Raw genomic sequence first — 26155 nt, 5'->3', positions numbered from 1 at the left:
TATTGTATGGCTGCATTTCGTCTTTAAAACTAATGCTCCTTTTCATGCTTACCAGCTGACCGCTTACCTCCGTATGGATGGCTTTCCTGCTGTTAGCAGTTTGCCCAGTAGCTCACCATGTACGTCAGTGGACTTGAGACACAGAGAGGAGTTAACAAGGACAATATAGTTCGAGTCCACAGAAGAACGGTTCCAGAAAGCAGGTAAGACAAAAAAAAAAACAGAATCCAAAAAAATAAATAAACAATTAAATAACCATAACAATGTGGTAAAATCTAAAAACATGGTATAAATCAGGTGAGGGCTTTTCTTTTTCTGGACTGCTTTTGAAAACTGTCGGTTGGGTTTAGGGAAGGAGGAGCGTGGGTCAGTCAATCAGTCAGTTGACAGTGGCCTCTGGTGAATTCACGCAAGACGTGGTCGAGACCAACTGCTGAAGTTCAAACAGAGCATCAGAATGGCACAAAAAGACACACCTTTTAAAAATTGTCAATTTCTCAGAAATAAATCATAAATTTGTACTAACTAGCCACTTTTTGCACAAAACAAAAAATAGGTATATTTGCTCTTTAGATCAGGCTGGTATTTCAGTAATCTGTTTGGACTTTCATACACAATCATCTTGGGGATCTACAGATAATTTTCTGAGAACGAAAATATTGTTCTATTCAGTAGTTTATTAATGTTATATAGAAAGTATAGTTCCATAGCTGAAAATGTGATTAATGTCAGTGTTGCCACTTACAGGAATCGATAAAGAAATCTTCAGCATATGTTAGGGTTTAGGCTTTGTTTACATGACATGATGGTGCCAAAAATAGAAAAGTTTTTCTCTTGTGTGTTAAAAAGTTACATCTTTACATGAAAACATTTTCAAAATGGTCTGCATTTATACATATCCATGAAAATGGCCAAAAATGGTGTATTAAGTATGCCAGCCCAGCATTTGGTGATGTCTCCTTGTTAGTAAACATTACCTGTGAGAAAGTGACAGCGTGTCATCAACTGCTCAGCATTGGTATGTAAAATTTATCTCTGCTTTTGGTTGTAAAGTCAAGCAAATCCACAATTTACTGATGGATCATTAGAAAAGAGATCAACAACTATACCACACATCGCACCAAAGTTGTGTGTTTGTTCATGCCCGCCTTTAATCTACACTTGCCTGAAAACATTCATTCATTCATTCATTCATTCATTCATTCATTTTTCTTTGGCTTGGTCCCTTTAATCATGAGACCTTCCTGCCACAGTGGAATGAATTGACAACTTATCCAGCATATGTTTTACACAGCGGATGCTCTTCTAGCTACAATCCAGTACTGGGAAATACCCATACACACTCATTCATATGCATACACTACGGCCAATTTAGTTTATTCAATTCACCTATACCACATGTCTTTGGACTGTGGGGGAAACCGGAGCACCCAGAGTAAACCAACGCCAACATGGGGAGAACATGTAAACACCACGCAGAAATGCCAACTGACCTAGCTGGGACTCAAATCAGCGACCTTCTTGTTGTGAGACGACCGTGCTAACCACTGAGCCACTGTGTCGCCGCCTAAAAACATGCAGTTTATTTCATAGACACTCTAATTTTTCTTTTCCCTTTTTTGGCTAAAACATCATGTCATGTAAATAGCCACTGTTTCACACTTTGTTACAGTATAGAAGAGAATACAGAGAACTTGGTTGAGGCTAGGAGTGAATTGGCGACGTAAATGTGAACGTTTTAGATGATTTTATACACTTGCCAAGTGTTTGTTTGTGGGTCGTTGTAAAATGGAGACCTTGGAAGCTTGTTTGTGCAAGTTGGTTTCTGTGCAATCCCGAGCTGAGTTAAGTGAGAATGTTTTGGGTGGGTTTATTGTGGTGAGGTGAGAGAACCAAAGCTCTGGAGGATCTCAGCTATAATGACACACTGCAGATGCAAATCTGTTTAGTCACAGGTTCCATAGAGGAGGCAGCCGGAGGAGGTCTGGGAGTTAAACCTCAACTACCTCTATTAATGTGTATCTCTTTGGTACGACCCACAAATGTCTATCTGTGTGTGTGTGTGTGTGTGTGTGTGTGTGTGTGTGTGTGTGTGTGTGTGTGTGTGTGTGTGTGTGTGTGTGTGTGTGTGTGTGTGTGTGTGTGAGGGGGTGGGACTGTAGGGACCTGGAAGTTTTTTATCTTAACAAAACATCTGCTGTACTAATCTCTATTAACCTGTGGGCTCTCCAAATTTACCCACATCTTTCTGGGCTTGCTTCAAGCCTCCACTAGGAATCCTAGATTTTAGCAACAGCCTCTAGGGTGACCAATCTCAGGGAAGAAATGGCAGGGGGCTGAAATGGAAGAGTTTGAGATAAGCCTTGAGTTAGCTTTAGGAATTGCCCGGAAGAGGCATAGTTACAGTCTTATGAAGTGTGGATTACTGTTGGCACTTGAGAACATTGAGGTAAGTGTCATGAGGTGTGGAGTTAGTGATGCTTGTTAAAGCACACTGCACTGTGGTTACAGTATTTCTCATTTCTAACATTCTTAATATGTGACCCTGGACTACAAAAATTGTAAAAAATAAAATAAAATAATAATAATACTAAAAATAAAAAATAATATTTAATGCAGTATATGAAAGTTAAAATTAAAACACTAAGAAAATTGCCTTTAAAGTTGTCCAAAATAAGTTTTTGCAATGCACATTACTAATCAAAAATTGATTCGTCAGAAATTTACAAACTATCTTCATGGAACATCATTTTACTTAAGTTTCAAATGATTTTTGGCATTAAAAAAAAAAAAAAAAACAAACATTCTGACCCATACGATAACAGTTTTGTTCAGTGCCTTGTTCAAGGCATTAAAAAAGCTAAACTCGATGTCCCAGTAAAAACAGAGAAGTGTGCATGCCTTGATTTACCCTAAGTGCTTCAAACAAAATGCTTGCTGTCACTTATTCGCTAGCTAGAGAGTCGGACTTGTACCGTAACCCAAAGATTACAGGTTTGATTGCCAGGATTGCTAAGAGTTACAAGTGGGGGTATGAATGAACAGGACTTACTGTACTTCCACCTTCAATACCCAACACTGATGTGCTTATCCAAAACACCAAACATATAATTGCGCCCTGCTTGCTGAAGCCAATGACACTTCCACTGTTTTGGGTGTGTGTGTTCACTGCTCACTGCTGTGTGTGCACTTGAATAGAAAAAACATTTAATTTACTCATTGTCGAACCAAATATGACTTTGAAACCACCAAAGTTTTTCCCATTTTGTGTGCATTAAGGGCCAGGGCACACCAAGCCTGTAGTTGGCCATTGGGCTTCATAGGGCTGTTGATCAACCCATCACTTCTTGTCAGGTTAAAAACTGGATTGCACTGGCCCAGTTCAGCATGTAAAATCTGTAAATCTCTTATCGTGAAAAGAACTATGAATATGGTACTAACGCCAACCTAGACTCATTCTGAAAACATACCCTATATACATTTTTGGAGAGCACTACATACACTCGAGAAGCTACGTTTTTTTGTTTTGTTTTGTTTTCGCAAATCCATCAGAGGCCGCTGTATATGCTTTTAAAGATCTCAAATATCTCTCACGAGTGCCATTCGCGTCTGCTGTTCTTGCATAAATCGACTGACCCACCTATCTCCTTCTAAATCTAAACCAATAGTGTTTTTAAAAGCACTAATTGACCTGCACACCCACTTGCCTAAACCCAACCAACAGTTTAAAAACAATCCAGAAAAAGAAAAGCCTTCACTTCATTTTTATCATGTTTTCAGATTTTACCACATTCTCACCCTGGTATTTAATTGTTTATATAATTTTTTGGCAAATACACAAAATACCAGGAATAAAAAAAGAATCAACATCTCTTTTTTTTGACGCCACATTGAAAAAGGTCAAGCCATGAGAGCAAATTTTCCAACATAGGCTCATTCTGAAAATGTAGCCCTATATACGTTTCTGGAGGTTGCGAATTGTGTAGCCAGAGCTACGTATGGCTGCATTTTATTTTTAAAGCGAACGATACCAGGCAGTATGGTGCTGTTACTTTTCTTGCTATCCAGCTGACTGCTTACCTGCATATGGAAGGCTTTTCTGCTGTTACCAGTTTGTCCGGTAGCTCAACACGTACGTCGGCTGACTTAAGATGCAGAGCAGAGTTGACCATGATGACGGGATATGAGTCCATTGAAGAACGGTTCCATTAACCAGGTAAGACAAAAACAAAAGCCAAAAAATAAAATAAACAAGTAAATAAAAGGGTGAGAATGTGGTAAAATCTGAAAACATGGTAAAATCAGGCAAGGACTTTTCTTTTTCTGGATTGCTTTTCAAAACACTATTGGTTGGGTTTAGGGAAGAGGGAAGGTGGGGGGATCAGTAGGTCAATCAGTCAGTCAGTAAGTCAACAGGGGCCTTTGGTGGATTTACAGGAGGACAGCAGGTGCTATGGCACTCGTGAGAGATATGTATGTACACTCTGTTGAGGACAGAATGCTGGACAAAAGGCGGGTTAACAGGGTTTATTGTATTCAAAAATAGGCAGTCTCCCGTTCAAAAACAGAACTGATAAGTAGAATGCAGAGCTTGATCTTCTTATAACACAAAAGCCACCAGCTCGAATTCTACAGAGAGGAAGGCTGGAGAATCCAGTTAGCCCACAGCTACATGGAGAACATCATACATCAACAAGTTGGCAGTCTGGGCAGAGCGACAGGTGAAACAAAACCTTTATCAAATCATACAAGTAGACATTGAACAAGACAGGACTGGACAAAGCGAAGAAGGTAAGCTGAGTTTTGCAGACTAGAGATGACCCACATAACAACAATAAACTGACAAGAAAGGGTAAGAAAAGCATGGAAGATATAAGGACACCAATAAGAGTAAAGCTAGAACAGGTATCTAGTGATCAGTGCCCTAACTGGTTACAAGGACTAACAGCTGAGAAAGACAAGGATCAAAGCTGGTCCATGACACACTCTGGCAACCACATAAAATGGTCAAGCAATTACTAGCAAGAAGTGATGGTGAAATGAAGCTTTCTAAATCAGTGAAGTGCTCGACTAAATTGTACCAGAAAAAGGTTCGTTAATCGAAGCTTTCTAAATCAGAGCTTGATGAGGACCTTTTCTGGGAAGTGTGGGAAAGCACTGTGTTGCAATAATGTCAAATGTTTACAACTGACCGACTCATTCATGTCGTAATACAACAACAGTAATATAAACAAATTACTCAATTACTGTAGTTTTTAAACATAAGGTATGTTACATTACACCTCCGACTGTAGTACAATCCAAGGTATTCAACAGTATTTACATTTTTTGTATTCCAACTAGTCCTTCACCCACCTACTCATTCCAAGTGGAGATCGAACCAGCGATTCCTGCATGGGAGGCGAATGCACTAATAAGAAGGCTATGGGAGTGAGGCTTTCAGGCTGCACTCGCCAGCTGGCCACCTTTAGATACTATAATATGATATGCAGTGGTTTTCTTTAAAGATAGTTGTAAAAAATACATGAATACACTTTATGATGTGACATTGTGTGCCGAGGCTTCGAAGCATGTTTTTAAAAAAACGATACATCTCGCAGTGAAGCAGTGTACCGGAGCTTGATTCGTCTTGTCATCATCATGTGATCAGTGACATCCGAAGCTTCTTTCGCCTATACCCACGTGACTGCTTCGAACTTTGATTGAAATGTTTAAACACCCTTATGGGTTAGTAAAGTGTATTAGGCGTTAATTACATACATTTCTACTGTTTAAAAGCACTGCACCGGTCCCACACACCAGTAATTAAACTAAAATACAATAGTAATTTATAGTAAAAAGGTTAAAAAAGCTTTTAAAAATCTCACCCACAACAGCAAGCCTAATAACACCCTAGTACTCATATAGATTGCCAAATCAACTACCACACAATGCAGTAACAACTTAGAATCAGAATCCTGATGACTATAATCATTGAAAATGGCAAGCAGTCTGGCAACCTCTGGCAAAATTGTTTTAAAATGTCTAGAACTCACACTCAAAACATGACATTTGCTGTTTGTTCAAACTACTTATTTAAAATGAGCTGAAACAACACAATTGTTAAGATTTTTGGGGGGACAACATAATTGATATATGTCCAATCCATTTACATCTGTATCTTATAAGTTAACTTATTTCCTTTATATTGTCCCAACAGGGCATTTTCTTAGAACCAAATAACACTTTCTTGGTTATTATTTGGTTATTCTATTCCACTTAAATTTGTTACCAATTAGTTAATTCAATTCCTTTATATTTTCCCAACACAAATCGATTGTGTGTAACCCAGCCTGTTTCACAGTGCACTAAAAGTGCCCTACATCGCATGAAAACTATTTTTTTTCTAAATGAATTTAGGTGCCTTCAGGGTGAAAAAAATGCTTTTAGACACTAAATAACTAAAATAGACAAACATTCCATGTAATTATGCACAGAAACAGATTAAAAACTATTACTAAAGTTTATTATTAGCTTTTGTTTATGTTCTCTTGAAATATAACTTCAATAAAGCTAAAGTAAATGAATTAGTCATGCAAAATGCTGTGGCACATGGATTTATGTTCTGTATTTGGTTATTCTTGGTTATTACTTAATTATTAAATTTATAAATAATAAGTTTTCTTAATTCCTTTATATTTTCCCAACACAAATTGATTGTGTGGAACCCAACATGTTTTACAGAGCAGTAAAAATGCCCTATTAATGACTCAAAATACTCCAGAAAGCACCTAGCAAGACCATAGCATTGACCTGACCACCATTGTGCAAACAACCAACCCAATACAATAGTAACATACTGTAACAACACTCAGGCAACTACCCAGAACACACTAGCAACTGACTTGCAATGTACTGTAATAGAGTATTACTAATAGAGTAATGTTTTGGCTTCCACCAATACAAGCCACCAGACAATGTCCCAACATCCAATCAGAGAACATAGTAACAAACTTGCAAACACCTGTCAGTCTAGAGGCAACTTCAAATGTGTCATTAGTAATTCACACCTATTATACAGCTGATCAAAAAACACTAACATATGCAATAGTGTCTCCAATTGATTAAAGAGAGATCCTACGGCCGCAGCTAGTTACTTGGAATCCGCAATCATTCAAGATGTTTATTTAGGGCATATCTATCATGGGAGAAACGTGACGGAAAGGCATGATGTTCACAGTAGGAGCTGGCACGGTTTCATTCCTACGCGTGGAGAAAGAGGGGGAGATAGACATTTGTACAGTGACTCATGATGTGCTTTCATACTTCACACCAGCGAGAGTTGCCTTGGGGTTGAGCACCCACGTACTGAACTGTTTCGAATGACTGAGTAAACCTCGATCATCATTGGAGAGAGTGCGATAAAAATACACACCTTGATACTACGTAAACGAGTGGTGGGCAAATGAAGTAAAAAGGTGGAAAATGAAGAGATGATTTTTTTCTGAGACATTGTTCTTTGTTCACAATATTTGGTGCACATTCTCGTTCTCTCTAGAGAGCGTAAAATGCAGTCTAACAATGGAAATGTGCCGCCCACACGTTTATACTGGGAAACAAACTGTTTGTGCGTGTTTGGATGTGCTTTGTGTGAATGTAATTCATGGTCACATCTGCAGGACAACAGTCGAAGAAGAATTATGAGTTAGATTGGATGCTTTATGATTCTGTAGTACACATGATGGGGTTATTTTTGTATGCATGCCCATCTGCATATGTGCATGGATGAATGAAACTATGCGTGTCCCCATGTGTGCAAATGCACTGTGTGTTAGTTTAAATGGCTGGAAGAGGCCCAGAGGAAAAACAGCTGCACACATATTGAAACAAACTCAGTTTTTGTGCCCCGCTTCATCACTGCTGTGATTAGAGACGAGTCTGAGCTGAACAGGTTAACTGTAACACTGGGTCAACATCAATCTGCTCATAGTTTTAAAGGAATCTTATTTTACCCCTTTTACGAGATGTAAGATTAGTCTTTGGTGTCTTCAGAATGTGTCTGTACAACTTCAGCTCAAAATACCCATCAGAATACTTATTTTGGCATCAAAGGCAAAAGTGTAGCTGTTTTTGTAGCCTGTGCCTTTAAATGCAAATGAGCTGCTTCTTGCCCATCATTGTCACATATGTGTATGTTTGACCTGTGTTGCATCAGATAAATCGCAGTCATTGACAGACACTGATGAGGCAGAGATGCAGTTTATTAGTCAAAAATACCAAGTATGTTTATTCGATGTATTTTTGGTGGAGATTATTCAAGCCTTTCTGAAATGATGAGTCACACACAAATTGTTACAAAGGTCGCAGTACACAAACACAACACAGACACACTTTTAACTTTGCACTGTTTTTGCACATCTACTTGTGGCAAATATCTATTGCAACCCAGGTTCATTCTGAAAACGCTATATACATTTCTGGAGAGTGGCAAATTCGTTTTTTTGGCAGTTTTTGTTTTCACAAATCCACCAAAGGCCGCTGTGTATGCTTTTTCAGATCTTAAATTGTTCTCACGAGTGCCTTTTATGCCTGCTGTTCTCTCGTAATTCCACCAGAGTTCACAGGTGGGTGATCAGGCTGGCCCAAGGCATCAATGCAAAGACTGATCTGTCACTGTGGTCTTTCAGGAATCAGTCTCATACTGTCTGCTTCTCCATAACTGGCGCAGCGTCAGCTCCGGATACGGCCTGTTCCAGGATTATGGATACCTTGGCATCCGTTTTTCACAGGTTTTGGATTGCATCAATGGCGCTGCCTAGTCTCTAGAGGCCTCTGGATGATTATCCCCAGGTGGAAATATAGAATAAAGAAAATAATTAGAGTAGCTACTGATCAAAGTGTATTTAAACACGAGATGCAAAAATAAAGTGCTATAAATGATAATAGTAGCTATATAAACAAACATGCAAAGCATATGAGTGTTTCGTACAAAATGTCTGGTGCATTAAGGCAAGAGGAGTGTGTCCTACAGGTGGTTTCTCAAGCTCACTCACCTGCATGGAGCACACTCATGCATCATACCATTATGTGATGCATTGTGTGTATGCTTTACTAAAAAGATAGGTCTTTAATCTAGTTTTGAACTGAGAGAGTGTGTCTGAGCATTAGACATAATCAGGAAGGCTCTTCCAGAGTTTAGGAACCATAAAAGAGAAAGCTTGACCTCCTTTAGTAGACTTTTTTGAGTTTGAGACCTTAAATATACTCATTTAAAAGCAAAATAGTTTTGGACAGTATTTGTTTTATGTTCAATCCACTTAATTTGTAAGTAAATAAATAAATAGGGGCAGCACAATGGCTTACCACTGTCACCTTACAGCAAGAAGGTCACTGGTTCGAGTCCTAGTTGGACCAGTTGGCATTTGAATGAATTGGTAAATTGGATTAATTAAATTGGTCGCCATGAATGAAGTGTGTGTAAGTGCGAGAGTGAATGGGTTGCGGCTGGAAGGGCATTCATTGCGTAAAACATATGCTTGAATAGATAGCAGTTCATTTCGCTGTGATGACCCCTGATAATTAAAAGACAAAGCTGAAGGAAAATGATTAAATACATAAAGTTACTTTAATCTTTTTTTTTCTGCTGTGACAAAATGAATAAATTGTGTTGGTATAAGCTATTGTTTAGAGGATGTATAGTTCCCAGCATGCTTTGTGTTGGAATGCAACAAGAGAGAAATGTTGACAATAAAAGTACCATAAACACTTAATTAGTAAAAAGCAAAAGAGATAGCGTATATGAGTGAATCATGGAATCATTCGCTTATTCGTTTTGTTCAAAGCACTAATTCTAGTACCAGAATCATTGTGCTGAAAGAAGTCCTGTGTTTCATGTGAGCATACTTAGATGTTTGGGCATGTTAGATTTGTCATTTTTAGAGGACCCGAGTCTATAATCCTGTCTCTATGAATATGCAGCAACATTATGCATATGAAAATAACTTCTGGTGTTGCATGATGCAGTTTTTTTTTCTCCAGCGCAGTACTCACAACCTCTTTTTTTCACTCTCACTTCTCTCTGGGGAAAAAACGTCTCTCCCCTGCCGAGCTGAAATCGGCACCGGCCTATGAAAAACTCCAGTCATGATGCCGGTGGGAGGTCTTTTATACAGCTGGAAGCTATGAGAATATTGCGTTTGATGTTGCTTCGTAATAACATCCCCGTTTGAAGCACATTAGATGTATCTCTACATCAGATCTGAAGATGCAATGATGGGTACAAAGAGGTATAAAAGCTTAATGCGAGAGAACTAAGAAGTGATATGAGGAAGACTACACGCACGCTGTGTTCTCTCCATAAACCATTTTTCACCATAATGAGAAAATACACAAATATTCAAAGTAAAACATGCTCAAATTAAAGTCCTCCGTTCCCAAAGGAAGCTCAGATAAACACATTCGACTGAACTCACAGTTTCACTAAGTTTGATTTAAGTGTCGGCTTTCTCTTAGATGCTTCTCTTGACATTTGTGCCGGGAAATAAAAATAGAATTCTTCAATTAGAGGAACTTATCCTCTGTTTCCTTCTGTGTCTAGTTTTAAGGGATTTTTGCTCTTTAATTGTTTGAAAATATGACACAGTTTCACTCGTTTGAGCTTGTTTCCCCCTGGACTTTTAACTTCCCTTTTACAATGAATTTTCTTTACAAATCAGGGACATTCTGCACTTTTCCTAAGAAGTTCAAATGATTGATTTCACATTTATAGCTTATTAAACAGAGAATTCCCCCAGTGCTCTGCTTACTTGTGGACAGATGACTGTGAATGCAACTGGTTTAAAATTTGTTTTTGCTTTTACTTTATATCAGACAAGTTACCAGTTTTGGCCATTCATTTATTTGACAACACTGTTTTGTAGACCTGAAAATACATTTAGAGGGCTCTGCATTTTATCAATCTAGGCGCAAAGTCCAAAGCGCCAGGCACAAAAACATTAAGGGTGTGTCAGAATACACTTTTGCTATTTTAAGGATTGAAAAAACACACGGTCTAACAGGGTTGTGCTTATTCTCTTAATGAGTTATGGGTATGTATTGAGCATAACGTCATATAAACCACTCAGAGTCTCATCTCCCATTCCCTTTAAGAGTCAGACTTTGCGTCACGCCATGGCACATTTGCTATTTACATGGCAGACTTTGTAAGTAGAAAAACTGACCACTTCAATAGTGAGAAAACAGTTAAGCAAAACATGTGCAGTACGAGGATAAAGAACGAGCCTCCTCTATACAGCTTCTTTACTTTCTCTTTACTTTTACTTTACTCCTTTACTTTCGTGGATAAGGAAACTGTGTTGTCCACACTCCACTCAAGACATCTATTAGCCTAAATTTTTTATTTTATTTGTTAAGCACAAAGATTTGTTTAAAAACTATTTCTAAATCCAGTTCTTATTTCCAGCAAACAAATAAATGAACAATAATTATGAAGAAGAATAATGATGAAGTGTGGTGAAAAAACTGAATTATTTCCAAACACACATCCTATTTTTATGTCCCATATGGTGATGCAGATGTCTCCAAAACCTGACAGGTGGACAAATCTAAACTTGTTTTTATTAAAACAAATATATATATGCATAAATAATACTGATAAAAATTTTAAAAACTTTGATTGTCATGAAATGCAGATTGTCATGGGTAAACATGAAAAAAGCCCCAGATACCAATATAGTATATATATATATATATATATATATATATATATATATATATATATATATATATATATATATATATATATACTTGGGTGGTTGATGTTATATTGCTTTTTCACTGTTCAGCCATGGTCAGACTGCACTTTTCTCCTCATAGACTTCCATACACACGCGAATGTGGCAGACTGGAAACGCAAGCTTGTTCAAGCTTTGACCTGCAAAATCGTATCATGTGACTGCATGAGACCAATCGAAGATCAAAAACAAGACCTCTCAGTACAGAAATTTTAAATATGGACCAATCGCTTGCTTTTTTTTTTAAGTCTAATCCTCTTGTTTAATCCCGCCCATTTTTGCAGAGCCATAAACCGAATTTCACGTGCTCAAACTCTAGTGACCGTGGCATTACGCATGGCAAAACTGAAGCAGTCACATCATTGAAAATGCAGTAAATGGTTAAAGAAAATGGTATAAATATCCAACAATCAAGATTAATCTCTCACTTAATTTCTATATTATTAAGTGTTGTTTTCTTCATTTTTTGTTATGTACTGAGAGACATGAACCAGAGACATAGGTATAACAACAGTTTTTTTTAAAAAAGATGGCAGTATTAACAAATTTCTATGGACTGTAGCTGATGTGCAGGGTGGAGATGGGATGACCAGATGGAAACAGATGACCAGAGGACATATCAGAGGACACAGGAAACACAGAAATTCGGGTACAGGGATCGATGACAACCAGAGGAGGAACCAGAAGAAACCACACTAAGAAGGAGAGATGCAGACACTGGAGTTCACAGGAAGCGAGAGAGGTAAGTAACTTGAATACAGTTTTAAACACTGACCGAAAGTATAGTCCTTTGTTGGTATAACAAGGCCAGACACTGAGTCCAGAGTGGTGATAATATTTAGAGACTGATTGGGAATAAATCTGTAAGTATTGCTTTAGTTACACAGGAATGTTGAGTACCTGGCTGTATATCTTATCAGCGTAGAGAAAGTGACACACATTTATCATTTCACTGCCCTCCAAGTGACCGAATGTCCGTTCTGAATGGAAAGTCAAAATAAAAAGGGATATCAGACATTATTTTCGGGGGGATGGCACTAGTTAGCCAACGTTTTCTTTCCCAAGCACACACTTTAGATGCCATTTTGACTTAAAGAGCGGGTTGGATTTTAGCGAGACAGGATGTTGATTAGATAAACAGGAGCTAGATTTTTTAAGGCAGCTAATGTAAAAAGGATAAAATTAGGGTAATATCATATTTTCTAGACCAGGTAAGAACTCTGGCAACTGCATTTTGTACTAGCTGAAGTATGTTAATAGAGGATGCTGGGCAGACAGCGAACAGAGCATTACAGTTATCCACTCTAGAAGTCATAAAAGCATGAACTAGCTTTTCTGCATCTGAGATAAATAGCATATTTTGTAACTTAGCGATATTTCTCAGATGAAAGAAGGCAGTTTTTTTGACATGGGATATATGATTTTCAAAAGTTAAATTGCTGTCTAATATAACACCCAGATCTTTTATAGTAGAGCTAATGCTAACTTTGTTTCCCCCGAATTGCAGGTTGAGTTGTGAGATCTGCTGTGTACGATTTAGGCCCAATACATAATAATTCTGTTTTGTCTTGAGTTTAAGAGAAGAAAAATGTTGGTCATCCAGTCTTTGACATCTTTAATACTTTCATTTAGATAAGACAGTTTAGACGTCTCATCAGGTTTAGTTGAAATATATAATTGACTATTATCTGCATAGCAGTCAAAGCTGATCCTATGTCTTTTAATAATGTCGCCCAGGCGTAGCATGTATATTGTAAAATGCAAAGGGCCTAAAACTGATCCTTGAGGCACCCATACTTTACTGGCTGGACTTGTGAACGCTGTCCATTAATTTTATTAACTAGTAACGGTCAGCTAAGTATGACTTAAACTATTGTAGAGCCTGTCCCTGGACACCTGTATAATTTAAGCGATTTATGGGGATATTGTGATCATTGCTGTCAAATGCAGCACTAAGATCCAGTAAAACTAATAACAAGATGCACCCTCGGTTAGCAGCTAAGAGTAAATCGTTGGTTATTTTCACTTATGCGGTTTCTGTACTGTAATGAGGCCTGAAACCTGACTGAAACACTTCAAAAACATTGTTCATTTGCAGAAAGGAGCATAATTGGACATAAATAATTTTACCTGGTGCCATGAACTGAAGCCTAGTAGGACACTCTGGAGGTTTGTTTTCCACAGCATGTTGTGGCAATGTTTACAGTGCTGATTTTATACTTCCGGGTTTCCTCCAACCGCAGCCTCGCTTTCGTGTTTTAAAATGGCTGCTGCCTGAAATAATTGTATGGTGCTGGAGTGATGATTGGGAATGACTTGCAGGTGGGGGGCTATGTAAAACTCAGATGACTATAATCGGGGTGATTGTGGTGACTGAGAGTGGGGAGAATCTGGCCTGGCTGTGACAGTCACATCATAGAATATATTTAAGGTACAACTCAACAAAAAGTTTTTTTTTTTTTTTTTTGGTTTGTTTTTTAACAGTGAAAGAATTGATAAAATTAGTGACCACTTATATTTTCTCAAGCTTTAGAAATCCTGCACTTATTTTCAAACTGTACAAAAACAAGACCCAAAATAGCTTATTACTTTCAAATTAGTTGTCTTTTTTCATCTAAATATCTTAATAACATTAAAAGGGGACTCCAGAGAAGAGTATGTAACCCATAAAAAACTCAGTCCATGACCCCTTTTAGTGATATCTACTGTGATTTCAATTTTCTGTCTTTTTAAAACCTCTTTCGCTCATCTGCACATGGACATCCTGTCTGTAATTATCTCTACTAATATCACACACTGAACTAAATTCAGCCTCCATTAAATGGGTCCTAATAATATATCCATTAATATCTATCAAGTTAATTAAGCCTGACTGCTTAAAACCGATATACATTTGATATCTGCAAGTACTGTACACGCCGCTGGTCCGATATGAAAGACGAGGTATTACGAAGGTCAGAGCTTAAAAGCCAAGTGTAATGTGCCCTTGTGACCCTGAAGCGGTCGGTCAGTGAATAAACGGGGAGTGGAGGATTGGAGGAGCAGCTCTTTATGGCTTTTTCAGATCAATAATGTCTTTCTTTACTTCACTATTCTTGCTGGATGGCCTCGTGTTCCCTTTTCAGTTGTTTAGTTTATCTTATCTGTTTCATCACTGTCTTCTGTCACCTCAGTCTTTAAGCTCTGGCCGTTGTAAGTGATCTTCTCTATTTAGTTCTTCAGTTGTCATTCTTCTTTTTTCAGGACAGCTGTTCTTGGCTGACTGAACCAAAAAAGAGTGAATGAGAGATGACCACTAATTAGAAAAAGATAAAGATTGGGGCACTACTTGTTAATTGATCATTTCTTACGTAATTAATTATTACAATCTCATGTATATTGATTCAAAATGTAGGTATTTGAGAACAAAATGGATGAACATATCAGATGACCGCCAACTAGACAATGAATTCAACCAACACAGGCTCATTGTGAAAATGTACCCCCATTTACATTTCTGGAGAGCATGAATTATGTAGCCAGAGTATGTATGTATGTATGTATGTGTATAACTGCATTTTGTCTTTAAAACAAACACTGCATGGCAGTATGATGCCGCAGATGGCTTCTGTTTCTGTTCATGCTACCAGCTGACCGCTTTCCTTCATGTGGATGGCTTTTGCGCTGTGCCAGTTTGCCCGGTGGCTTGCTACATACGTCAGTAGACTTGACATGCAAAGGAGTTCTCAATGACAGGGTTCAAGTCCGTCGAAGAACTGAAAAAAAATTAAATACACAAGAAAATAACAGTATGAGACCGTAGAGGGCTTTTCTTTTTCTGGATTGCTTTTGAAAACACTTTTGGTGTGTTTTAGGCAAGGCTGAGTGGGGTTAATGGTTGGTTGGTTGGTTGGTTGGTTGGTTGGTTAGTCGGTCGGTCGGTCGGTCGGTCGGTCGGTCGGTCGGTCGGTCAGTCAGTCAGTCAGTCATTCAACAGCGGCCTCTGGTGTATTTAGGTGAAAAGAGCAGGTGTTTGCGAGAAAAATTTGAGATCTGAAAAAGCGTACACAACGGCCTCAAAAACTCTCCTTCACAACTGGATGTTATTTATCCTGCAACAATTTGTTTTGTTTCTGGTCTGCCATTTAAAACTCTTTACGGTCAACTCTATTATTTATTGACTTGCCCTTCTCTTCAATCACATCAATTATTGGTTTCTGTTCATTTACAAAACTCTAATTGGGAAAACTCCACTATATTTACAGTCACTTCTTAACATTCAGGAAACATGTCGAAATCTGCGCTCTAGTAGTTCATTATTAACCTTTGTGAAACCAAAATTCGCACTTCATTTGGTCGCTACTCTTTTCAGTTTTATGCTGCTGATGCATGGAATCATCTGCAAGCTCAATACTTTTATTCCAGTAAGCTCAACACTTTTATTCCACTATCATCCTTTAAAAAATTAATCCAGTTTTAAGTACAAGATCACTGTGCTTGTTTTGAGTTTTTCCTTGGTTTTATATGTTATTATCTGCATTTCTGGAATTGTTATTGTATTGTGTCCCTGCTGCTTTGTATCTGCTCTTTATGAGTCTTATTCGTTATGGAATCACAGTCTGGTTCAATTGAAATATAAATGGGTTTATATTCAAAAAACAGCCATGAAAATCATAGGAATAAAACAAAAGGGGCCTATACAGACTCTATATGAACAGGCGGTCATGAGAAAAGCCATAAATATTAGTGCTGATTCCAAACATCCTCGTTTCAGTGAATATCAGCTGTTACCATCAGGAAAAGGACTGTGTAAAACCAAAAAAAGAATGTGTAAAACCAAAAGACTGAAGCTTTCGTTTTGTAACTCGATAAAACTGTTGAACTTCTCAATAACACTGCATCTGTAGTACCTTACTGGGTTCTGTGCTTTATATATATATTTATATATGGTCTTATTTGGTAAACAATGTATTTTCTTAATTGTTCTTAATTGTTTTGTTTGTTTAATTTATTTTATTGTCTGGTTATAGTAATGTTGTAGCACCTTTTTACCCAAGAAAAAATTTCCTCTCGGTGACAAATAAAGCTTAATAAAGTCCTATCCTATCCTATCCTATCCTATCCTATCCTAGCCTAGCCTATCCTTTTTGTTCCCTCTTGGCCAGGTAGTCATTGTAAATGACAACTGGCTTTCCATTGACTTACCTGGTTAATAAAGATTATTATTATTTTGCTGTCTCCAGAAATGTATACAGAGGTACGGATCAGTAACGAGTTGACTTAAACAGTTTCTAACATTTTAATTTACAATTAATCACTTCTTTGTTTATTGTTATTAATGTTATTTTGACATTAGTTTATGTTATTATATTTTTTAATGGCATATACAATATTCAAAGTGTTTGAACTCTCTGATGATCACACTTTAAATGTAACATATCTACACAAAAAAAAAATGCTGCCAATTTGTATAATGTAAAAAATCTTATGTGCTATTTAATTAAAAAATAGTGGTAACCCCATTGCATGCAATATTTTTAAGTAGTTTTCAAAACTAGATTTTTTAAGCAAAAATTACTTAAATGAATCAAGTAAAAATTGCTAAACTTTTTGAGTGATAGATGATAAATTTAATATTAGTGGCATGTGCTTTTTTTTGTTGCAAAAAATACTTAAATGAATCATGTGAAAATTACTAATTTTTTTCCAGTGATATATGATGATTTTAATATTGTTAGTGGAATGTGCTTTTAAAATCCAAGTAGATTAACCACATTTAGTCAAATTTATTGATGAAAATTACTCATTTATCAAATGTAAAAACATACAAACATGAAATACATACACAATGCAGTTTTGCCAAATCTCTTTTTATTACATGTTCCACTGATAACAAAATGGTACATACAATTTGTTAAACAAATCTATTCGTTTATTGTAATAAGCATATGACATGATTAAAAACACCTGCTGTATGGCAACCATTCTCTATCAAAATCTGCCTGAGTAAACCGCTCTTCATTTGTAGGAAAATGCTGTGAAAATTTTCTTCATTAATCTGAAAAATCAAGGAAACAAATATTAGTATTTATATACAGTACTATATAATATTTTAATTACTAATTTTAATTAATTACATCATTAATGCTGTAAAGGGAACCTTATGAAATGGCAAAATAGCTATGGCTAACATAGCTTAGCCTGGGCTTACCACTTAACAAGATCACTGCTGTTCTTCCACCACACTTAAATGTTGCCTGATCATTGCTGTTTAATTTAACAATGCAAATAGTTTGCTCAATTTCAATCTATTATTCAGAATGCAGAAAGTATCAATTTAAAATAGCAATGGGTGCTTAAAAATACCTGTGTATCCCTATATATACATCGCATAGCAAAAACTAGGTTCCTAAACAAGCTTGAACAGCACGTGTTTTTCCTGAAAGAGCGTATTTAAGACAATAGAAATGATAAACTGTTAATGCTTACCTCTTAACATGCCCACTTTTGATCTGCTCCTTCAAAATGTCGTCTGATCACTGCGGTTGTTGAGATTCAAATGAAAACATCTCAATCAAATCTGCATAGTTGAGTGGATTTTCTTAAAATATACATGAAGCCATCTTTCCTCAATTGTATTAGCTTAATTGGTTTCTCAAATTAAGCCTAATAATTGCACTAGTTTGCTTAAAAATTAAGTTAAATTTATATTTTGGTTTTATTAGCAAATTTTTCTTAATATTTCATTATAAATCCACAATAACATTTTTTTAAAGAAAATATGCACATTATTTTTAATGACCACATAAATTTTTTTTTTATTAAAATTACAAGCCTCAAGATAAATTTTTTAGGCTATAACTGGCAGTTTTGGTTGCCATTAATACTGTAAAATTCACATGTGCATTGTAATATTACAGTGCACATTACATGTACACAATACAGTTGTGCTGTGAAACTACCAAACCAACCAAAATTGCCATAATACTGTAAATTGTACAGCAATTTTCACAGTGCAAACACATATTAACACACATTTATTCATTTATTTATTTACATTTACAGTATATGTAAATTCACAATTTAGAGAGCCTGTACATATTCATTATCATTGTGCATTGGCCTATAAATCCATTGTCTTTTGTCCCTGATGTCATGTGCTGTTATCGCCTGGTTAGCGTGTCTCGCTGTCTCATGAAGGCATCTGCGTTTAACCCTTTTCAAGGGCTTATTATTCTATTATAATCCACTGATGTGCCCTTACAGCAATCTGACACCCCTGAGGCTCTAGTTCTGAATGTGTGCGTGTGAGGGGTGCAGCCTGGGCCTCCACACATAATGCTCCATAAGGAGACCTGATGGAGAGGAGGGAACAGAAATACTAGAGAGTGACACATTCAGTGATTCACACAAAGTTTTAGCGAGTAGCTTCTCAAGGCATGTTATTTTGAGATGTATAAGTCAGTTTGCACATACTTATACTAATGATCCATGGTAGAGCAATGCATTATGACAATATTTATAATGGCAATGACAGAATTTGTGTATTTTCTGAGATTTTTCTATTAGTGTATCATGTTATGTAAATCCTTTTGCGTAGCTCGAAGTTTTTTAAATGGGCATGAATGACAATTTTAAAAGTCGTAACCAACATGCTGGCAACATTCATTTATTCACTTTCCTTCGGCTTAATTCCTTTATTCATCAGGGGTCGCCACAGTGAAATCAACCACAAAATTATCCAGCATATGTTTAAAGCTGCGGATACCCGTTCAGCTGCAACCCAGTACTGGGAAACACCTATACGCCCGTACATTCACACACATACACTACGGTCAATTTAATTTATTCAGTTCACCTATAGCGCATATGTTTGGATTGTGGGGGAAACCAGAGCACCCGAATGAAACCCACGCCAACACGGGAAGAACATGCAAACTCCACACAGGTATGCCAAATGACCCAGCTGGGACTTGATCTAGTGACCTTCTTGCTGTGAGGCGACATTGCTAACCACTGAGCCACCGTGTTGCCCCGGATTAAAACAAGTTGACGGTATATTAAAACATGCTGCAGCTTATATTTTAGCACATCAATATCAATTATTTTGTGATTTAGCGTATTTTAGCAAGCTACAGTAGCAATTTTGCTAGCATGTTTTTTTAGCTTTCAATTTTTCTAGCATTTTTTTAGCTTGCAATTTTGCTAGCATGTTTTGGAAAACTTTAGCAAGTTTAAATTTTACATTATTTCATGCAGTCAAAAGATGTATTTGATTATTTCTTTCCTGTAGTGTTTTTTTCAATGTATAAACATTTATATGCATTTATGAATGAATTATATCATGTTTGCGTCAAATTACAAAAAAAATATCAGAATTATCGCTTATGCAGGGTTTTTTTTTAATAGGGGCTAAGAGAAAATTTGAGTTCTCTCCTCTGGCTACGTCGTCTCACACATTTTTTTCTTTTTCTGAAAGTCTTGATGACACCATCATGGAGTTTTTTCTTTTATTATTTCAGCCAATACTATTGTAAAAAAAATATTTGCTGTATTGTCCCATTCCCTGCGCTCTAAATTTACCCTAACTACGACGCCTTCCACTGCTGAGAAACCCGAAAATGTGAAAAAGGTCTATTGTTGCTAACACGAACCTTGTTTTAGCAAGTTGCTAAAGTCCCTAGCAAAGCAAGTTCATAGCATGTTTCTATCAAGCTTTTACATTTTTGCATTTTAAAATTCACACAATCCAAACATTTACTTTTAATAATACAAATTCTGTAACATTTCAGATTATTTTTTTAAAATAAACACATCTTACCTAAAAGTTTCTATATAATTTCTTTGCTGTATTTATCCATTTGATTGTAATTTGTTTCTGTATTCTAATTTTTAATAATAAAAGATGTTGTGATTTATACCCTAAAATGAAACCTCTCATATCCTGAAAAGAGATTTGTTCACATCGCCCACCCCTAATCCATGGTCTGCTTTTCGCTGATAGTGTTTAAAGACTCTCATTACAAAGGCCGACTCTTCTGCTGGCCCATCCTGGCACCGCTCCACCTGTGTGTCTGTTGGGAGGGTTGTAAGACAGCTGCCCTCTCTGCCACGGCCAGCCTCCTCCTACTGGGCATCAGTCATGGCAGCATCCTTTTCTCCCTTTCATTCTGAGCTTCTCCACGTGGCGCATTCACTCCACACATACTCTTCCTTTCTCTTCACATAGAGTTATCACCAAGGCAACTGTGGTGTAGCGCACAAGCCTCATTGAGCTGGTTTGTGCTGTACACGGCCCACGCCTTGAGCCCACACTGAACACTCAACACACTCACCACAATAAGTCAGCGTGTGAGTTTGAGCTCTCACAAAACACTCATAGATCAGCACTGCTGCAGATTCTGGACATCTCAAACTGCAGACTTTGGTGTGCACAGTGGTATCCATGGCCTTTATGCCAGTAGTTTATCATTTGTTTGTTTGTTTGTTTACACTTTTTTTGTTCCCAATAGCAAAATTTGTCTTGGACCCTAGACTCAAAACAAAAAAAAAAACCATTCTGTGATTAATGCAAATATTACATATTTAAGTATTGATATACTGTAGGTAAAAAGGATTGATGTAGCTAAAAAGACACAGACAGCCTGTATACTAGAACGCAGTAACTAGTCCTCAAAAAATAAACTATGCGAGGGGTCAGCTAATATTTTAATAGCTTCATCAAGAACTGATTGCTCATTTAGTTAGATATTCATAAGCCTTAACCCAGCAAACAATGTTGTGTTTAATAGACATCTAAATGTAGACAGTTAAAACAGGCTAAAACAAGGTTAATCTTGGGTTGACAGTGATAATCTAATAGACATCTAAGAAAAGCCCAAAACTAGTTGTCAGATAAGACAGACTTTATATGTGTAGTCATTCATTTCTGTTTATTTGACGACCAGTAGTTTTGGCCTATTCTTTACATCTATTAGATTTTCACTGACAGCCCAAATTTTGTCTTGTTTTGACCAAGACGACTAGTTTTAGATGTCTATTAAACATCTATTAGACATCTTTTAAAAACTAAAAATGCCTGCTGGGAAATGACATGACAAAAAAAAATACATTTTGATCGACTAAGCAATTAAAAGAACACCACAATAAGCTGACTTGAACCTTTTTTATATAATATAACAAAGCATTTTGGATGTATATGTTTTTGTACGGGTGGCGCAGTGGGTAGCACAATCGACTCACAGCAAGAAGTTTATAAAACAATTATTTGGTAACACTTTAAAATCATGTTTCAATAGTTAATGTTTTTTATTAACATAAACAAACAATTAGTAATATATTCATTATAATGTATTTATTCATCTTTGTTAAAGTTAGTTTATGTTAGTTCAAACGGAAATTAACTAATAAATCAAAATACGGGTGTAATAATCATTGTTTAGTGTCAGTTGTGTAAAACATTAAACACAACTCTGACTGGGACTTAGTTTGAATTATTGTGGCAAATTATTTGCTTGCTGCTAGCCTATTTCCAATGCTTTTGGGCCTAATGCTAACATGTTTTAGCACAGGCTATCCGATACTTATTTTATTGTTCATGACATTTAACAAGTTGCTAGCATGTTTATAAAAGGGTTTGTTCGATTGCTAGGATTTAAGTAGCTTAGCATGATTTAGCAAGTAGCTAGCATGATTTAACCTGTCGATAGCATGCTTTAATATTTTTTATACATGTTATTAGCACATTTTAGCATGTTTGCTTATGTCTCTGTTCCTGACATGCTTTAGGGGAAATGCTAGCATGTTTTAAGATTAAATTAAATTCATACATTCCTTTAAATTTGCTTATTAACACAAATTAACAACAAATATGTTTTTTATAATAAAAACTGATGCTACCAACAAAACACGTTTAAAAATAATAGAGTATGATGTCAGAAGGATTATATGATACTGTAGACTGTAGAGGCTTACCTCATTCAATATCGTTACATGAAGCTGCAGCAAGTCACCTTGCAGTCAATTTTGTTGTCAGAGATGACAGATCCAATTTGTAGTATCATGTATCGAATACCGTGTACCATTTTGAAAATATTTAGCTTGGTATATAAGCCCGTCTCTCCAAACTACTTAGCAATATGCTACAAAAAACAATGATTGTTTTAATCTGTTTCAGGTTATCTCCTTATGCCTTTACCCAGTTGTACACGTTGCATTTTCTTATCTGTTTGCACATCATCATGTTGATTTGATCAGGGACGTCAAGCTTGATTTCATTCCTGTGAACTCAATGAAAACCTAAGACGATATTAATAAACTGACTCCCTCTAGTGTTCAATCTTTGATATGACACATTTTTCTGCTCCTGTTTTTTGAGCCAAAAGTACATTTGTACCAACATATGTGAAGACCAAACACACACACAAATATACATGGTGAGTCGTTTAATGTTTGGTCTTTATACTGTATTGCTAAAGAACGTTTAGTCAAAGGAGATTTGTAATATGTCATTTGTGCCACTGGATGGCAGTATTTTCATCTCATTTACTATATTATTGGAACCCTGAGTGTCTAATATGACTGAAATGTATTTAGCCTTTATATTTTTGCATAAAATGTTTCTTTTGCGTTCACATAAAGCAAAGGCTGGTTGAGTGTTATTTGTCTAGACTACAATTTCATTTTGTTAATTACTCATTAAGATTGTGTACACATATTTACTGAGTTTATATTAACAAAATGAAAGTGTGTGTGTGTGTGTGTGTGTGTGTGTGTGTGTTTGTGTGTGTGTGTGTGTGTGTGTGTGTGTGTGTGTGTTGCATGTTTGCCCACAGGCGTCTGTGCCAAGCTTAATGAAGCCACATAGCGAGTATTCTGTTGCTATGACAACCTTCAGTCACTGAGGCCAAAGTGTTTTGTGGAGCCATGGATGGAGAGACAGACACTCCATCACTCAGAGGACAGACACAGTCTATCATCTCCAAGCATGATAATGATGATGATGTAACCACCATGGGCTGAATATCACTGTCCTACAGTGTTCACGCAGAGCTGGTTCTACATATAAGCACACATACATAAGCACAGTAAATCTGTAGTGGAGTTGCTGAAGCGGAAACATAGGTGGGGACTTTATGCTTCAACACCCCCTTGTGTTTCTATCAAATCCACTTGGAGTGATGCCAGTAGTAGGATTTGACCCTTAAGAATCAGTAATATCTCAGTAAAGGTGGAGGTGACGTGTCATTGTTTTCTTTATCATGGTGTCTTTTTTAAATGCTACAGTATATAACAGAGTAAATACAAATGTATATCACAAGCCCCCTCGCACACCAAAATGAAGAAAGCATGGAAATAATGAAATGGCCAGCACAGAGCCCTGATTGCAAATTTGAATATAAAACAATGAATAGCAAAGCCAATATCCGGATGTATTCCTGATTGCAAATTTTGGGAAAATTCTTGACAACAAAATTCTGGCTAATAAACCAACTTTTTATAGTCATGATTTACAAACTGTAGAAAAGACTAGAAAAAGTGAATACAAATGTTTACCAGAAGCTCCTTTGTCAGGATGCTGAATCCTTTCCTGCTTTCATCGCCCAATCAGCCAGGAATTTTTGTATAGGTAAATCAGCCCCTTCGTTCACCAAAATCAGGGAAAGCGTGGACATAATGAAATGGCCAGCCCAGAGTCCTTATGTAAACCTGATTGTAAACATCTGGAAAATCCTTGGTGACAAAGTTATGGCTAATAAACCTGTTATAGTCATGATTCACAAACTGTGGAAAAGACTGGAAGAAGTGAATACAAATGGTTACTCGTTCGACAGCATGCTGAATCCATGGAAATAATAAAATGGCCAGCCCAGAGTCCTGATATAAACCTGATTTTAAATCTCTGGAAAATCTTTGACAACAAAATTCTGGTCTAATAAACCAAATATGGTCATTATTAGCAAACTGTGGAAAAGACTGGAAGTAAATACAAATGTTTAACAGAAGCTCCTACGGCAGCCTGCAGAATGCTTTCCTGCATTCATCGCCCAATCAGCCAGGAATTTTTGTAAAGGTCAATGAGCCCCTTCACACACTAAAAATGAGGAAAGCATGGAAATAATGAAATAGCCATCACAGAGTCCTGATATAAACCTGTTTGTAAATGTCTGGAAAATCCTTGGTGACAAAGTTATGGCTAATAAACCTGCTATAGTCATTATTTACAAACTGTGGGAAAGACTAGAAGTAAATGCAAATGTTTACCAGAAGCTCATTCGACAGCCTGCAGGATTCTTTCCTACATTCATCGCCCAATCAGCCTGGAATTTTTGTATAGGTCACCAAAATGAGGAAAGCATGGAAATGATGAAATGGGTTGGCACAATAGCCCAGTGGCTACTGCATTGTCATATTGTGCAGAAGCGCTCCCGTGTTCAAATCCCAGTTTGTGGACCTTTCTCCAAAAATACATTTTTGAAAAAAAAAAAAAAAAAAAGAAAAAATGAAATGGTTAACCCAGAGTCCTATTGTAAACCCGGTTATAAATCCTGGACAACAACATTTTATATAAAAACTAACTATATTCTAATAAAAACTAGTGATGTGCCAGCCTGATCATACGAGAAAACGTAAGTATTTTATGTTTTGGCAGTTTAGTGGCTAATTTGTACAAATTCGTACGAGTTCAGTCGTAAGAAAATGTACGATTTTAAAAAGGAGGCGTGGCACCTAACCCCACCCCTAAACCCAACCGTCATTGGGGGATACGCAAATTGTACTAAAATGTACGAATTAGATCTTGCGAATTTGTACGAATTAGCCACTAAATGAAAAAGTTACGAATTGCCGTGAGATTGTGTTGGATGTGCTGTGAAAAAGGAATGATGTTCAATGAAAGACTAGTGGTGTCCTGTGAGAGAATAATGGTGTCTGAGAGACTACAGTAGATATTTGCTGTGAGACTATGATGCCTGGTTAAGGTGAGTTTTGGCATATTGTTCATAGGTTCCCAAGAATATTTAAGACCAATGATACACTCTAGTGTGTGTTTTCATCAGAATACGGATATGATCTTGTCCTGTTCCTAAACCTGTTTATCAGGTTATAAAACACAGTATTAACGTTTAATTGGATGTTACAAACTATAATTGGTTAGTTTATATATTACAGAGAGGTAATGTATAATGACAATGTGTAAATATTTGTTCTTGTGTGGCGTGCATAAATCTCCATGGTTTTATGGTTGTTTGTTTTGCTGCTTGTTTCTCCCACAGTAAATATGTTTATTTCTAAGTATCATTACTTTGTTTGCTACAACTTTAATGCTGTGTTAGAGCACCCCAACAAACACATTTACGTTGTAGCGATGTCTGCACAACGTTGTATTTTTTCAAAGGCAACGTTGC

The 26155-nt window shown here is 36.7% G+C and overlaps 2 long non-coding RNA genes across 2 annotated transcripts; one reads left to right on the top strand and one right to left on the bottom strand.

Moving 5' to 3' along the window:
• The first annotated feature begins 12066 nt into the window (after nt 1-12066).
• Nucleotides 12067-25993, top strand: LOC141379128 (uncharacterized). The gene is made up of 3 exons (XR_012395129.1): nt 12067-12164; nt 12334-12513; nt 23585-25993. It is a non-coding gene; the product is annotated as an uncharacterized lncRNA (long non-coding RNA).
• On the bottom strand, nt 20159-23050 carry LOC141379129 (uncharacterized). Its single transcript, XR_012395130.1, has 2 exons — nt 22725-23050; nt 20159-21280 (listed from the first exon to the last, which is right to left on the bottom strand). It is a non-coding gene; the product is annotated as an uncharacterized lncRNA (long non-coding RNA).
• Nucleotides 25994-26155: the final 162 nt, after the last annotated feature.

The sequence above is a fragment of the Danio rerio genome, chromosome 19 (assembly GCF_049306965.1).
Source record: "Danio rerio strain Tuebingen ecotype United States chromosome 19, GRCz12tu, whole genome shotgun sequence".
NCBI classification, from domain to species: domain Eukaryota; kingdom Metazoa; phylum Chordata; class Actinopteri; order Cypriniformes; family Danionidae; genus Danio; species Danio rerio.
Note: the sequence above shows the minus strand (reverse complement) of the source record. Positions and strands in the feature narration are given on the sequence as shown.